The sequence below is a fragment of the Silene latifolia genome, chromosome 7, assembly GCF_048544455.1.
Source record: "Silene latifolia isolate original U9 population chromosome 7, ASM4854445v1, whole genome shotgun sequence".
NCBI classification, from domain to species: Eukaryota; Viridiplantae; Streptophyta; class Magnoliopsida; order Caryophyllales; family Caryophyllaceae; genus Silene; species Silene latifolia.
In genome coordinates, this window is record NC_133532.1 from 84,848,725 (window position 1) to 84,861,381 (window position 12,657).

The 12,657-nt window shown below is 38.4% G+C and overlaps 1 non-coding gene across 1 annotated transcript; it reads left to right on the forward strand.

The window, feature by feature from the left end:
• The first annotated feature begins 513 nt into the window (after nucleotides 1-513).
• On the forward strand, nucleotides 514-620 carry LOC141593659 (small nucleolar RNA R71). The gene has a single exon (XR_012521732.1). It is a non-coding gene; the product is annotated as a small nucleolar RNA R71 (small nucleolar RNA).
• The last annotated feature ends 12,037 nt before the right edge of the window (nucleotides 621-12,657 follow it).

Below are 12,657 nucleotides of genomic sequence, written 5' to 3' on the forward strand. Positions count from 1 at the left end.
ACATTTTGGTTTTTGTATGAGAGATTTGGGTGGAATTTGGTGTTTTCATTGTAATAATTTGAATAAGGGGTACCACTCTTGTATGCTTGAAAAGCATTCACTTGTTCATTTGTTCCCCTACATTTACTTTGGTCATGTCCCAAAGTTCCACAATTCTCACATATCCCTTTTGGGATTGATAAAGATGCCGTCATGGCATTAACATGATGCTTTGGTGATTTTGAGGCTTCTTCAAGTCTAGCCATAGCTTTTTCGAACTTCAAGTTGATGGTATCAATGTGAGCACTAAGTTGAGCACCCAATTGAGTAATAGAGTCCACTTCATGCTTTCCTCCTCTAGTAGCCTTGCGAGGTCTATTATATTGTGAATTATGGACCGCCATTTCCTCAATCTTGTTCCAAGTTTGATTATCGTCAACTTCGGTGAACATACCATTTGATTCCATGTTGAGAATGTTTCTTGAGTCTTCATAAAGACCATTCCAAAATTGTTGTACCAAGAACCACTCGCTAAGTCCATGATGAGGACACGAGCGACAAATTCCCTTGAATCGCTCCCAAGCTTCATACAAAGATTCTTTATCTCTTTGCTTAAAGCCCGTAATTTGAGCTCTTAGCATGTTAGTCTTTTTCGGTGGGTAGAACTTTTTGTAGAAAGCTAGAGCTAACTTCTTCCAAGAATCAATTCCGAGAGTAGCCTTATCAAGGCCTTTCAACCATTGTTTTGTGGTGCCAATTAGAGAAAAAGGAAATAAGACCCATCGAATTTGGTCTTGAGTTACATCGGTTTGTGAAATCGCATCACAATAGTCACAAAAAGTCTCCATGTGAGAATGAGGGTCTTTACTAGGCATCCCCCCAAATTGGCTTCTTTCGACTAATTAGATAAATGCGGATTTGGCAATAAAATTTCCGGTTAAGTGTTGTAGTGTGGGAGTACCATTGGGTAGGTTCTCCTCGGTTGGTACGGAATGTGATGAAAATTTAGGCATTGTGGGTTGATTTTGTGTTGGATTTTGTGTTGGGTTCTCCTCACCTTCTCTTGCAAAAGGGTTGACGAACTCAATAGTGTTTGGTTGAATATCTACAACCTCACCAATACCTCTCAAAGTTCTTCTAGCAAGTCTTCTATTGTTTGTCAAAGTCCTTTCAATTTCGTGATCAAAGGGTAACAAGTTACCTTGTGATCTTCTAGACATGCAAAATATCAAACAACTCGAAAATAATTAGAACAAACCTTGAGGTGTTTTACTTCCCCAAGGCAAAGAAAGACACAACTAATAACAATCTAAGAAAATCTAAATCAAGTTAACACCGTCCCCGGCAACGGCGCCATTTTTGGTCGGACTCCCTTGGGAGGTTTAGCTTTCGGTACTTGTCGTTAGGAGCACCTAGACCAAAACAATACTTATAACTTCACAAACAACTCTACAATTAGTAAAGAGGCAAGTAAAGGTCGGATCCCAAGGGACGGGAATTGAGATGAGATTTTCAATTGCAACTAGCGGTGTCTAGGTGTGTCACAATTTGGGGTTTGAATAGAAGATCACTAAACTAAATAGCAATAAAAGTAAACAAGCAAGATGATTAAAAAGGGATGTAAACAATTGATAAAAGGCACTAGGGTGTCATGGGGTCATAAAGGATTCATGGGAATTGATCATACAAATATATTCTAAAATTATAAGCAAGCAATTATTGTTGTGATGGATCGAGTTGGTTTATATCTTACAATCCTAGGAAAGTTTGGGTCCCGGAGCCGAATCGATTAGATTGTACAACACCTACAAGTCGACTTAATCTTCCCTACTCAACTATATGCATGGTCTAATGAGACTCGAGTTGGTTTATGTCTTACAAGTCTCATTGAAAAGATAGGTGATGGGTAAAAAATGCAAGGATTCATAGGCTCGCATTTCATCAAACATAACATGTGCATAAGTTGAGATCACAACAAGCAAGCAAATAAACTATGAAAACATATTAATTTAAGCATGAATCATCCCCCATGTTGGTTTCCCCTAATTACCCATTAACCCTAGCTAAGGAAACTACTCACTCATTATCATGTTGAACATGCTAGCAAGGTTGTCAATCATACCAACCAAGTAAAACATGATGAATAAATGAAGATGATTAACAATAATTAAAAAAGGATTAAGAGAATTATACCTACTAATGATTCCAATAATAAAGCAAAGAATAATAGAAGTACTTGATGATTGATTGGAAGGTTGTCAATCTCCCAATAATAACCCAAATAATCTTCAATTACCCAAAATAAAAGATGAACAAAAGAGAGATTAAGGAAATGAGATTTGTATTAAGACTTGATTAAAAGTTTATTACAAGATTAAAGAGAGATTAGAATGATATAAACTATACTAGAGATTGATAAGAAGAACATGATAACCTAATTAGACTAATGGGGTATTTATAGGGGGGATTAGGTACACAAATTAGGGTTTACTAAGGGCTTAAATGACGTTTAAGTCCTTGAGGAATCGCTCCTCTCAGAAAAATATGCGAGTATCCTTTTTGCTAGTCTTTCCCGATGTATGCGCATCCTTCATTGAACAAGTAGAAGACAGATTAGCTGTCACACAATCCGAGCGTCCAGGGCACGGGACGGGCGGATTGTGGGTCTTTTGGACGAGCAGATTTGGTGGGTGGACGGGCGGATTGTGGTGGTTTTGGACGAGCGGCCTTTTGAGGAAGACGCTCGGATTGCTTGTCTTGGACGGGCGGATTGTGGGCAATCCGCTCGGATTGTTGATCAGCTTCTTCCTTTCTTCTTTTCTTCCTTTTTCTTCATACAATCCTTGAGTATTTCGTCGGAGATGCAAGGATCTTTTCTCATCATTGCCCATCTACTATAGTATGTACAAAGGCCTTCTAGTCTTGTCTTCTCTTTGATGCTTGGTCATTGAATTCAATCAATTTAGCTCTATTTTGCCATGAAAATGCAAGGTTTGCACTCCTTTCCTACCAAGGAAATAAAACCTCAAAGAATATGCAAAACAGAGGACTAAAGATAATAAATGACCCAAATATGCACTAAAAAGCATGGGAACGAGGCTAATTCGGGGACTAAATATGCTCAAATAATGGTCACATCAAAACCCAACTTGTAATAAACCACGTTAATGGTTTGTTCAAGCGAAATCTTTACCATTATCGCAATATCTTCAGAAAGTTGCAGGCTTGTTAAAACATTTTAGAAGAATTGAATGCATTCATGTGTTAAGAGATCAAAATATGTTGGCTAATCAATTGGCTCAGTTTGCTTTTGGGTATAACTTGGAAGATTTTGATGTGTTAACAAACGTAGAGCGTTCAGAAAGGAATTTTCTTGTAATGGAAGATACTTTTACATCGGAAATTTGTAAGGTTGAAATTTTGGAGCAACCTTTGGATTGGTGAACTGACATTATAGGTGTTTTAAATAGTCCGTCTCAAAAAAGGGTTGAATCCTAAGCTTCAAAAGCAAGCCTTTGGATACTTTTTGCTTGATGGCATCCTGTATAAAAAGGATCATCACGGAGTTCTATTGAAGTGTTTAGGTGTTGATGATACTTTGCTCATCATGGCAAAGGTTTATGAGGGTGTTTGTGGCGCTCATCAGTCTGGACCAAAGATGCGATGGTTAATTCATCGACATGGTTTTTACTGGCCTTTTATTTTAGAAAATTGCGTGACATATGCAAAAGGTTGCAAGTCATGTCAACGATATGGTCAGATTAGTAAGGCTTCTGCTAATGATTTAAAGCCCATTATAAAGCCATGGCCGTTCCGTTACTGGACAATGGATATGATAGGTGAGATTACCCGACCTTCTTCCAAGGGACTTAAGTATATGGTGGTCATTACGGATTACTTCACTAAATGGGTTGAAGCTAAACCATTTAAAACTGTGAAGACACAGGATTTGGTGGATTTTTTGGAGTTTATCTTTATCCGCTTTGGGGTGCCAGAAAGCGTTATAGTGGACCAAGCGCCAGTTTGTAATGGACCACCTATGCAAGAGTTTACCACTCAATTTGGAATGAAATTGCTAAATTCTTCTCCATATTATGCTCAAATAAATGGGAAAGTTGAATCTACAAATAAGTTGATTAAAGCTGGAATTTCTAAAATGATTGATGATAATCTTAGGTCTTGGCATAAAAAGTTACTTGATACATTGTGGGCTTATAGAACTTCAAAAAAGGGGGCTATAGGGTACACTCCTTATCAGCTAGTTTTTGGCCATGATGATGTGATTCTAGATGAGATTAATGTAGAATCTACTCGGATTTTGTTTCAAAATTTGATGGATTTAGGTTCTTATGTTCAATCTATGAAAATTGCTAATTTAGATATTGAACATCTAAGAGAGCAGGCGCTGGAAAATTTGTTGCGAAATAAGATCGAGTCAACAAAAACATATAATGCTTGGGTCAAGGCTAAATCCTTTCTCGAAGGGGATTTGGTATGGAAAGTGATCTTGCCACAAGGTCATAAGGATCATTTCTATGAAAAATGGTCGCCTAGGTGGGAAGGACCGTTTAAGGTTATTAAAGTCTTTTCAGGAAAGGTGTATGGCCTGCAAAACTTTGATGGAACACAATTCAAAGGAAGCATAAACGACAAATTTTTGAAATTCTATCATCCCACTATTTGGGAGAAGTACGCAGCAAATATTAAAACACAATATCCAGAGTTTTAGGATAACATGGGGGCGTTAATTGATTGTATAAAATCAACCTTCAGAATGTTTTGCTTGGCAAACAAAGGCCAGGAAACTTGAGATTTCATCATTAAGGGCCTAGGAGCACGAATTCCACTAGTTCTTCATTTCGTCCAGCTGTTTCTGAATTAAGGAAACATGTTGATGCAATTCTCAATCTGAGCTCGAATAAGATGGGCTGGTTGGCCAAGCGATAAAGGTAACATGGATAGACCTTTGGACAAAGTTTGGCGTTGAGCCTTCATCTCATGGAGGGTCTTTTCTGCATCACGTATTTTCTGGTCGAGTTCCTCAATTTGGCGTTCATGTTGACACAGGGCATCGAATGCCGAGGTTACCTGATAACAGAGAGTCTTCATGGACACAATGTCAGCACAAAATTGTCCATGAAGATGTTCATACTTGTCAAAATCGCTAAGCATCGATGCTTGTAGTTGACTTATCTTTTCAACATAACTCTGAACTCGTGTGTGGAAGGGAGAAGAACTTCCTGATACTTGGCATAGTTAGTGGAGTTGTTGAAGTAGCTCCCTATTGGTTGAATAATGGGAAACGCTGAAGCCGAATTTATCATTTTCCCAGCCATTGGTGATTGTTCAAGCCATGACAATGCCAGCGGTGGAAGCTTCTCAAGAGTTTTTTCTTGGGGGTACTTTCAGGAGGAGATGGTGTTTGAGTCACTTCTGTCTCTTTAAAAGAGTCTTCTTATAAAGAACGAAGAATGACTTGAAAGGTTTGAGAATCTAATGGTTATTGTCTAGGTAGAACATCACCTGCAATCATGGTTGCAACAAGATCCCTTTGAAGTGCTTCGCTTGAATTTGTGGCAGCATGAATGGGGGATGATACCCTTGAAACATCTTGAACACTTGTTCTTGTGGGATCAGCAGGAGCTGGTACACAACTCCAACGTGCTTTTCTTGAGCCAGATTGCCCTCTTCATGATGGGGGGGTATGCGTTGCGTGCTTCGTTACAATGACTGGAGCAAAAGGGGTCAGTTGATCCTGATCAACAATCTCAATCACTTGGGTAGTTGGAGCTTGAGAATTTTCAGGTACAAGATCAGCGACTTTTCGCTTTTTGGGGCTTTTCCTAGAGGTGGAAGGGCTACTTCGTTTCCTGAGAAGAGTTTTTCCTCAGAGTTTTCTGGTTGAAGGGATTCTTCTTCTTCTTCTGTTTCGGCGATGGTGAGAATCACTTTCATCTTGAGAACGAAGGTTGATGGAGGAATGTTGAATTTCCCTGGGAAGGCAAAGGGAATGTTAAGCTCCTGTATGGTGGGCGCTGAATATCTTACGGAAGCAAAGTTAAGCGGCATATCACGATGAGTTGATAAGGCAAGAAACTTCAGTCATGGGGTTTTGACTGCAAAAATAGAGTTGCATAAAGATATCTATCGGGAGAAGCGATATAATTATGTATAAAATTGTTACGAAAGTCAAAGATTACCTTTGATGTTTTCTTTGAGCCTCCGAGTAGCTTGAATTAGGTTATTTGCTGAGCACCATGGTGAAAAAGCCCACAATTGAGTATGTAAGTTAGTGGCTGCACCATGGTGGTAACGCCAGCCTTGGGTCAGAGATAATGAAATAGCACTGGAGTAGAGTCTTTGAATATCCGCAATGTAACAATTTTACTCTACCATGCCACTGGTTGTTTATTGACAACAAGAAAGGAATGGAAAAAGATTGGACAAGGCCAAATTGGCGTGCAACAAGTTGAGGGTTATAAACCTCCGCACCAAAACCAGTAGTAAGAAATAGGGAATAGTACAAGTCTCAAAGACACAGAAAGTTGTCCCAAATTTCCTGGGTTATTTCTTCAAGAACCGAAAATTCCATGGCGATCATCCATGGAGGCAGATATAATTTGAAAGGCAAAATGGGAGAATCAGAGAAGTGGTGCTCCTGCATATAGTATTGAGTGACAGCGCAAAGAGAATTCCTTTGACAGACGAAGGAGTCGACAATGTCGCCAACAGATTTAGACACGTTTACATCAGTAACGTCGATGCGAAATTCGGCGAGACTATAGCGTTTAACGCTAGCATTGCCTTTCCAATTACGTTTGGGGTCAATAGCGCTATGGTAAGGGAAGTAAATAGTTGCCCAACATGACAAAAGCCAGAGAGGGCCACTTACGCCACTACAAGCGAGGGTAAGGCCTGATTCTTTGGGTTCTTTACCATCAGTCTTAGGAAAGTTGCGAGCAGCATGGTGGCAGCAACGAAGTATTCTGTAGACGGAGCCTAACATTAAAGGCGCTAAAGGAACTAGCCCGGTGCATGATTGAATTTCAGCGACAAGTGGAATAAATCCGCGAACGCATCCACCGCTCTTGGGCAGTAAGAGCCTGGAAAATACATAAGCAAGGAAGATGATGTCCTCGAGTTTGATTGGGGGTTGCTTCTGAACTTTTTCTTGATCTCCGAGAAACCCTTTTTGGGCGCTGCAATGCGTTTATCCCACAAATTATACACCCCTTCACAGAGGTGTTTGCCCTCGTTTGAGAAGTTGTTCTTGTCTAAAGATATGAAGTTTCTGGCAGGACCAACTATTGATCAACCAGTCAGGTAGCTAATATCAGCCAAGGTAATAGTCATGGCGCCATGCGGTAAAAATAAACAATTTAGTGCGGGATTCCACAATGACACAAGTACTGAACAGAGGGTACTGTCAATGGGAAGAATATTATAATGTGCTAGATGGATAAATGGATCGATTCGATTTTCTATCCATTTACCATGGAACCTGGATGGGCGATTGTACCAAGCGCTGATCCCCAGGGTTTTGTTCTGTTCTTTACTATTACACTATCCCTTGGTTGGGTTGGAGATTCCAACCCAATTAATTTGGAAAGGGTTTAGGTGGAAGGCAAGTGGATGGATATAGAGGTATCCGAGTAGTGAGAGGCCAGACCTTTTTGGGCCTCGAGTAAGACTTTGTCACCACCGGCATACCGGAAAGGTTGGATTAAGGGGCCAAGGGTGGCGTCAGGAAATTCCCCATTACAAGGTTTGAGATCAAGAACCAGCCCCGGGGGGTGGTAAATTGCGTTGTGTGTGTTTGCAATCAAATAGATTGCAAGGAGATCTTTTCCATGCAAAGAAGTGTACCGGATGGGTCCAACTACGGTGGCAGGCGAAGAAGATGCCATGGAAGTTTTTGAAAAGTTTTTTCTGAATAAAGGAAAAGGTTTTTAAAAAAGTGATTTGAGGATTTTCTTGTAGAATAAGATATTCTAGAAGACTTTTTTCACTATAAAATAAAGGAGACTTAATAAAAGAATCCAAGAAAATCTAATGCGTATTATGAATAGATGTCGCTTAGGTTACCGTATTTTTTAAGCGGTACAATGAAGGACACGTGTTAAGAGACGTGTAACAAGTGGATATGAATCGTTTTTGACACAACTAGGGTTATTTAGCGTATTTCTTTGGCCTCGCTTATTTAAGGATGGTCATTTTTTCATTTTCAGTATCCCAAAAATATTTCCTTGAAGGAACCTCTAAAAACCTTTTTTATTTCCTTTATAATGGAGATGTTCTCAGTGGAGGAAAATGATTTCTTTTTCTCGTCAACAAACACAAACGCAACCTTAATGCGATTTGAAACTGAAGAGGCAGATGGGGTCCTGAAAAAGGACATTCATGCTTATTCAAATCTGTATTTCAAATAGGTCTATAAAAGGACAGCTTTAACCAAGTTAGCCAAAAAGGTGGAGGAATGAGCGAAGCCTTCAGATGAGGATCAGTCGTCCACGAAATATGTAATGTGGAGGATGTTTTGAGGAAGATCCTGGTTTGTGCGAACCGTCGTACAAGGTATAGCATGATCATGGTTTGCCGCAATTGGGCAATATGGTTGTTGCCGTTGAGCCCTGGGAACCTGAAGCGTGAGTATAAAAGGCAGCTTCAATGGGGAGTTAAGTGGGTCCCAAATGGGTCAACTATCACGACTTATTTGGCTACCAGATTAGTTGCCTCGGAGGTTTTGAGGAGAACAAGCTTGTTGGCTTATTTAGTGGAAGGGTTATATGACCCCAAGCACACTTTATAACCATAACCATGTTAGGTTAATAGGACCCTTTGAGTTTGAGTGGAACCAGCAAGGGAATGATGTCTACGATTTTCTAGAAGAAATGGAAGTGGATGGCAATGATGAGGAGTATGTCCCTGAGTATGACAGTGATGGGAACGAGATTCTGAGACAAGAAGATGTCTAATGGTGTCCGATGGCCAGGATGATGGTAGCGCTGTGAACTGTTCTTTGACAGTGGACGTATTATTTTGCGGTTGGTGTGACAGGGTAATGCTTTTATCCGCAATATTTCAGATTTGGTGTGACAAGGATATTTGGTTACATTTCATTTTCATCTTCATGCTGCAATCATAAGTTGCAGCATTATTTTGTATATGTTAAATATTAAGGAATGATAATAATAAGTTATCAGTTTCTTTAAATTATTTCATGTTCTTTAGAATGAAAGTTTAGCATTATTAGATATAATTCAAATAAATCTTCCATCGAGTAGATTTGGTTGAAATTGACAGAATGAATTCATAAATCCATAAAAGGATTAAGAATGGTGAATGAAATAATCAAGCGCTGAACAAATTAGTGCATAACATGGATCAGCGTTGTATGCTTCAGAAGTCCTTAAAATAAAAAGGCGAAATTTTGATTTAATCCGTGGAAACTATTGTTGTCCACTTGCCCACTTGTGTGTCTCTTCGAATATGGTGAGACAGTTGGGGATTGATTTGACCTATTGATGAACGTGATAGACTGGGCATATAAACTGCCACCTAAGGGTAATCATACCCTTCAAAAGAGAAATAGGGTTAATTATTTTAACTTCCTTACAAAGATAGTTTGTGGAAATGAGACGTTTCTTATTTTCTTTCAATATTTAAAGAGGATTGTTCCTTTTTATTCCTTATTTCGTATTTCAAACACAGAATTTGTGGGAAATCTTTAAAAGGTTTCTTTTTGCTTATCAAAGATGAGATTTGCGTCCATGAGGGTTGACATTGAACCACAATGTCAATATGATGATGGAATTAAGGCCTCAAATAGGGCTAGATTTGCTAGAGACCTTTTAAAGGAGAGACTACCGTTTCTCAATGCTTCGTGCAAAATTGAGGGAGCAACACCTGGCCCTTGTTTGAATAAGGTTTTAGGGCAGAGAAGAATCATGAAGAGGGTCTTCAAAAGACTTTCGCTTCAATCAAAAAGGACAGTAACCAGGACATGCCGGCATTGTGCTTGGTTATTTACCTATGGCCTCGACAGTTCAGGGGTTAAGTGTGCATATGAGTTGAGTTTAACTCAAAGACCACATCCTGAGCAGCCACGGAGGATGGACCACGAGGCATGGAGTAGAAGTAACCGTAAATTGCGGTTGTCTAAGTTTCTCAAATTTTGAGGAAATGAAGCTCTTTCACGATGAGTTCCGGGATAGATCACCAGCAGGAGACAATGAATCATCTCCAATTGTAATTGAGAGTTATGACGAAGATGATGATGAAGTGCAGCAATCAATTTCAGAAGATTGGTTGAGTTCAGAAAGTCAAGAACTATAAAACCCTGCGTTAAAGGTGCTTATGAGAGTTAATAAATTTAACGGAATAAATGCGTCAATAATATATATTCATTCATTTAATGTAATGATTGAAAATCGTTTATTATTCCAAAAAGTTCTTTGGAAACCGAATCAATTGAAAAAATCAAAAACAACGGGATGTGAAGAGGTGGAGTAGTTGTTCATATTGCAAAACTTTAAGAACGGTTGAGTTCTATAAAGAATTATAAATACGATACTTTTTGGATGAGAAGTTCATTATTCTTTTCTTCTCTTTCAGTATTAACTAGTAAAAACTATGACAAATCCTTCAAGAACGCGCGCAAGAGATCTGTTCGAAAAGGACAGTGCGAAGCCTTGCCAGAATGACGAAGGGTCAAGTCCTTCGTTCTTGATAGGGTCAAATGAGTCTATGATCTGGGATTTTTGGCATAATAAGCCTAAGGTAATTAAGGCGCATAACTTGAGAAGTTTTCAGCGTCCAAAGGTTTCCTTTTGAATTAAAACCTTCGAACGCTGGGGGGGGGGGGGTATTTGTTGGTGCCTAATTTAGTTAGGGTACTAAATTTATTATTTTAAGTGAATGTGGGCCCTGAGAACTAAAGAATAAAGTTATTGGGCCTAAGTCAAGTCAATCTTTAGATTAGTTTCTTAGGCGTAGCATAGATTAGCATTAGAAATAGAAGTAGCACGGCGAGCCCATCCTATCATGGAGGTAATCAAACATCTTCCCTTAGTTTGTAATTTTAGCATCCACAAGTACTCTTATGAAGACTCTAGTTGATGTTGTGTTATTGGAATCTTCTTGATATATAAGTATCGTTGGAAATTCCTGTGTTTAACGTTGAGAATTATATCATTCATTATTGAGCGCTAAATTATTATAAGTAATTTAGCGTTATTTATTAGATTACGCATCTACAACCGTGACTCGAACTCTTGCATTCAAGGGTAGATCACAAAGTGTAGGAGGGTAGTTACGACCTCCAAGGTACCTTAAGGTACTAATCTTGTTTTCACACAAACATTGAGAGTGATACATCACGATATGAGATTTCTCGGGGTTGATGAGGGAATGGTGACGGAGAGGGCACAATGGAGAGCAATGATACATGTGGACTTTTAGTATTTGACGTTATTTGATATATTTAATGTTTTTATTTAATTTTTAAAACTTATTTGTTCTTTTCAGATTTATTGCACAATTTTACCCACAACTTTCTTATATATTAATACTTGGTTCACTTTTAAGGTATTCCGGATCCTTAAGTTTTACTTCGGTTTTCAAATCGTTTTGATCTTTATTCTCGATTTAAATTCTAAGTTCTTATAAAAGAATGGGTTTTTTTAGAACTGCTACCACAGGTAATCCACTTTTTGAGAACTGCTACCAATGTAAAAAAAAGTTTAAAAACTGCTACCTTAATCCTGTGTTATCAGGCCTGCTGTACTTTGCAGGATGGTTAAACTGGAGGTGCAGAATAGACTAAGTAGTTGTGTCATCAAGTCTCGAAATAGACGAGTGCTAGACTGGGTAATGTATCTTCAGTCTACGTAAGGATAGTTGATGCTCTAGTTTGCTAAAATTGTATGGAAATGCTATGAATGTAATGGTGTAAGGGACAATTTTAATTTCAATGAGAAAGCTTACATTTTCCCAAAAAAAATCCTTGGTTCGGTTAAAAATCAGCACCAATTAATACCAAAGCTCAATTAAAATGAATCTCAGCTATTCATTTCAATTCCTTAGATTAAGTCATAATTTATATTCCTATTTTACCCTTCCCCTCCTCTTTATAACATTACACTCATCCTAATTCCTTACACCCTTTTACTCCATTAACCCCTCTTTAAATCTTTTCATTCATTCCCTCTCTTTGAATCTATTCATTCATTCCCCTCTCTTTGAATCTATCATATCAGGTAACATTGCCTTCAATTCATTCGTTGTCTCTTCTTCTACTCCATTAAGTTATGTTAAATCTCTCATTTGTTTTCAAATTAGGGTGGTGAAATCTGGGTTTTGTTTTCAAATCTGGGTTTTGGTTATTTGAATTGTGCAGCAATTTCTTCGAGCTCCTTTTCTGGGTTCAATTATAGGGGAGTTAAGTAAACAAATCAATGGAACAACTTTCATTGAAATTAAAAATTCAAAAATTAGGGTTTATGGAATCTAATAAACAATTCAATCATTCAATCTAATAAAAAAAATAACTCAGGAAATCAAAGACCTTTATGAACTTTGCACTACTAAATTAAAGGTAAATTAAGAATAAAGAATAAAGAGTAAATAAGGATGGACAACAAACATGACAATGAGTAGAAAGTGCCGAGAAAGGGCTTT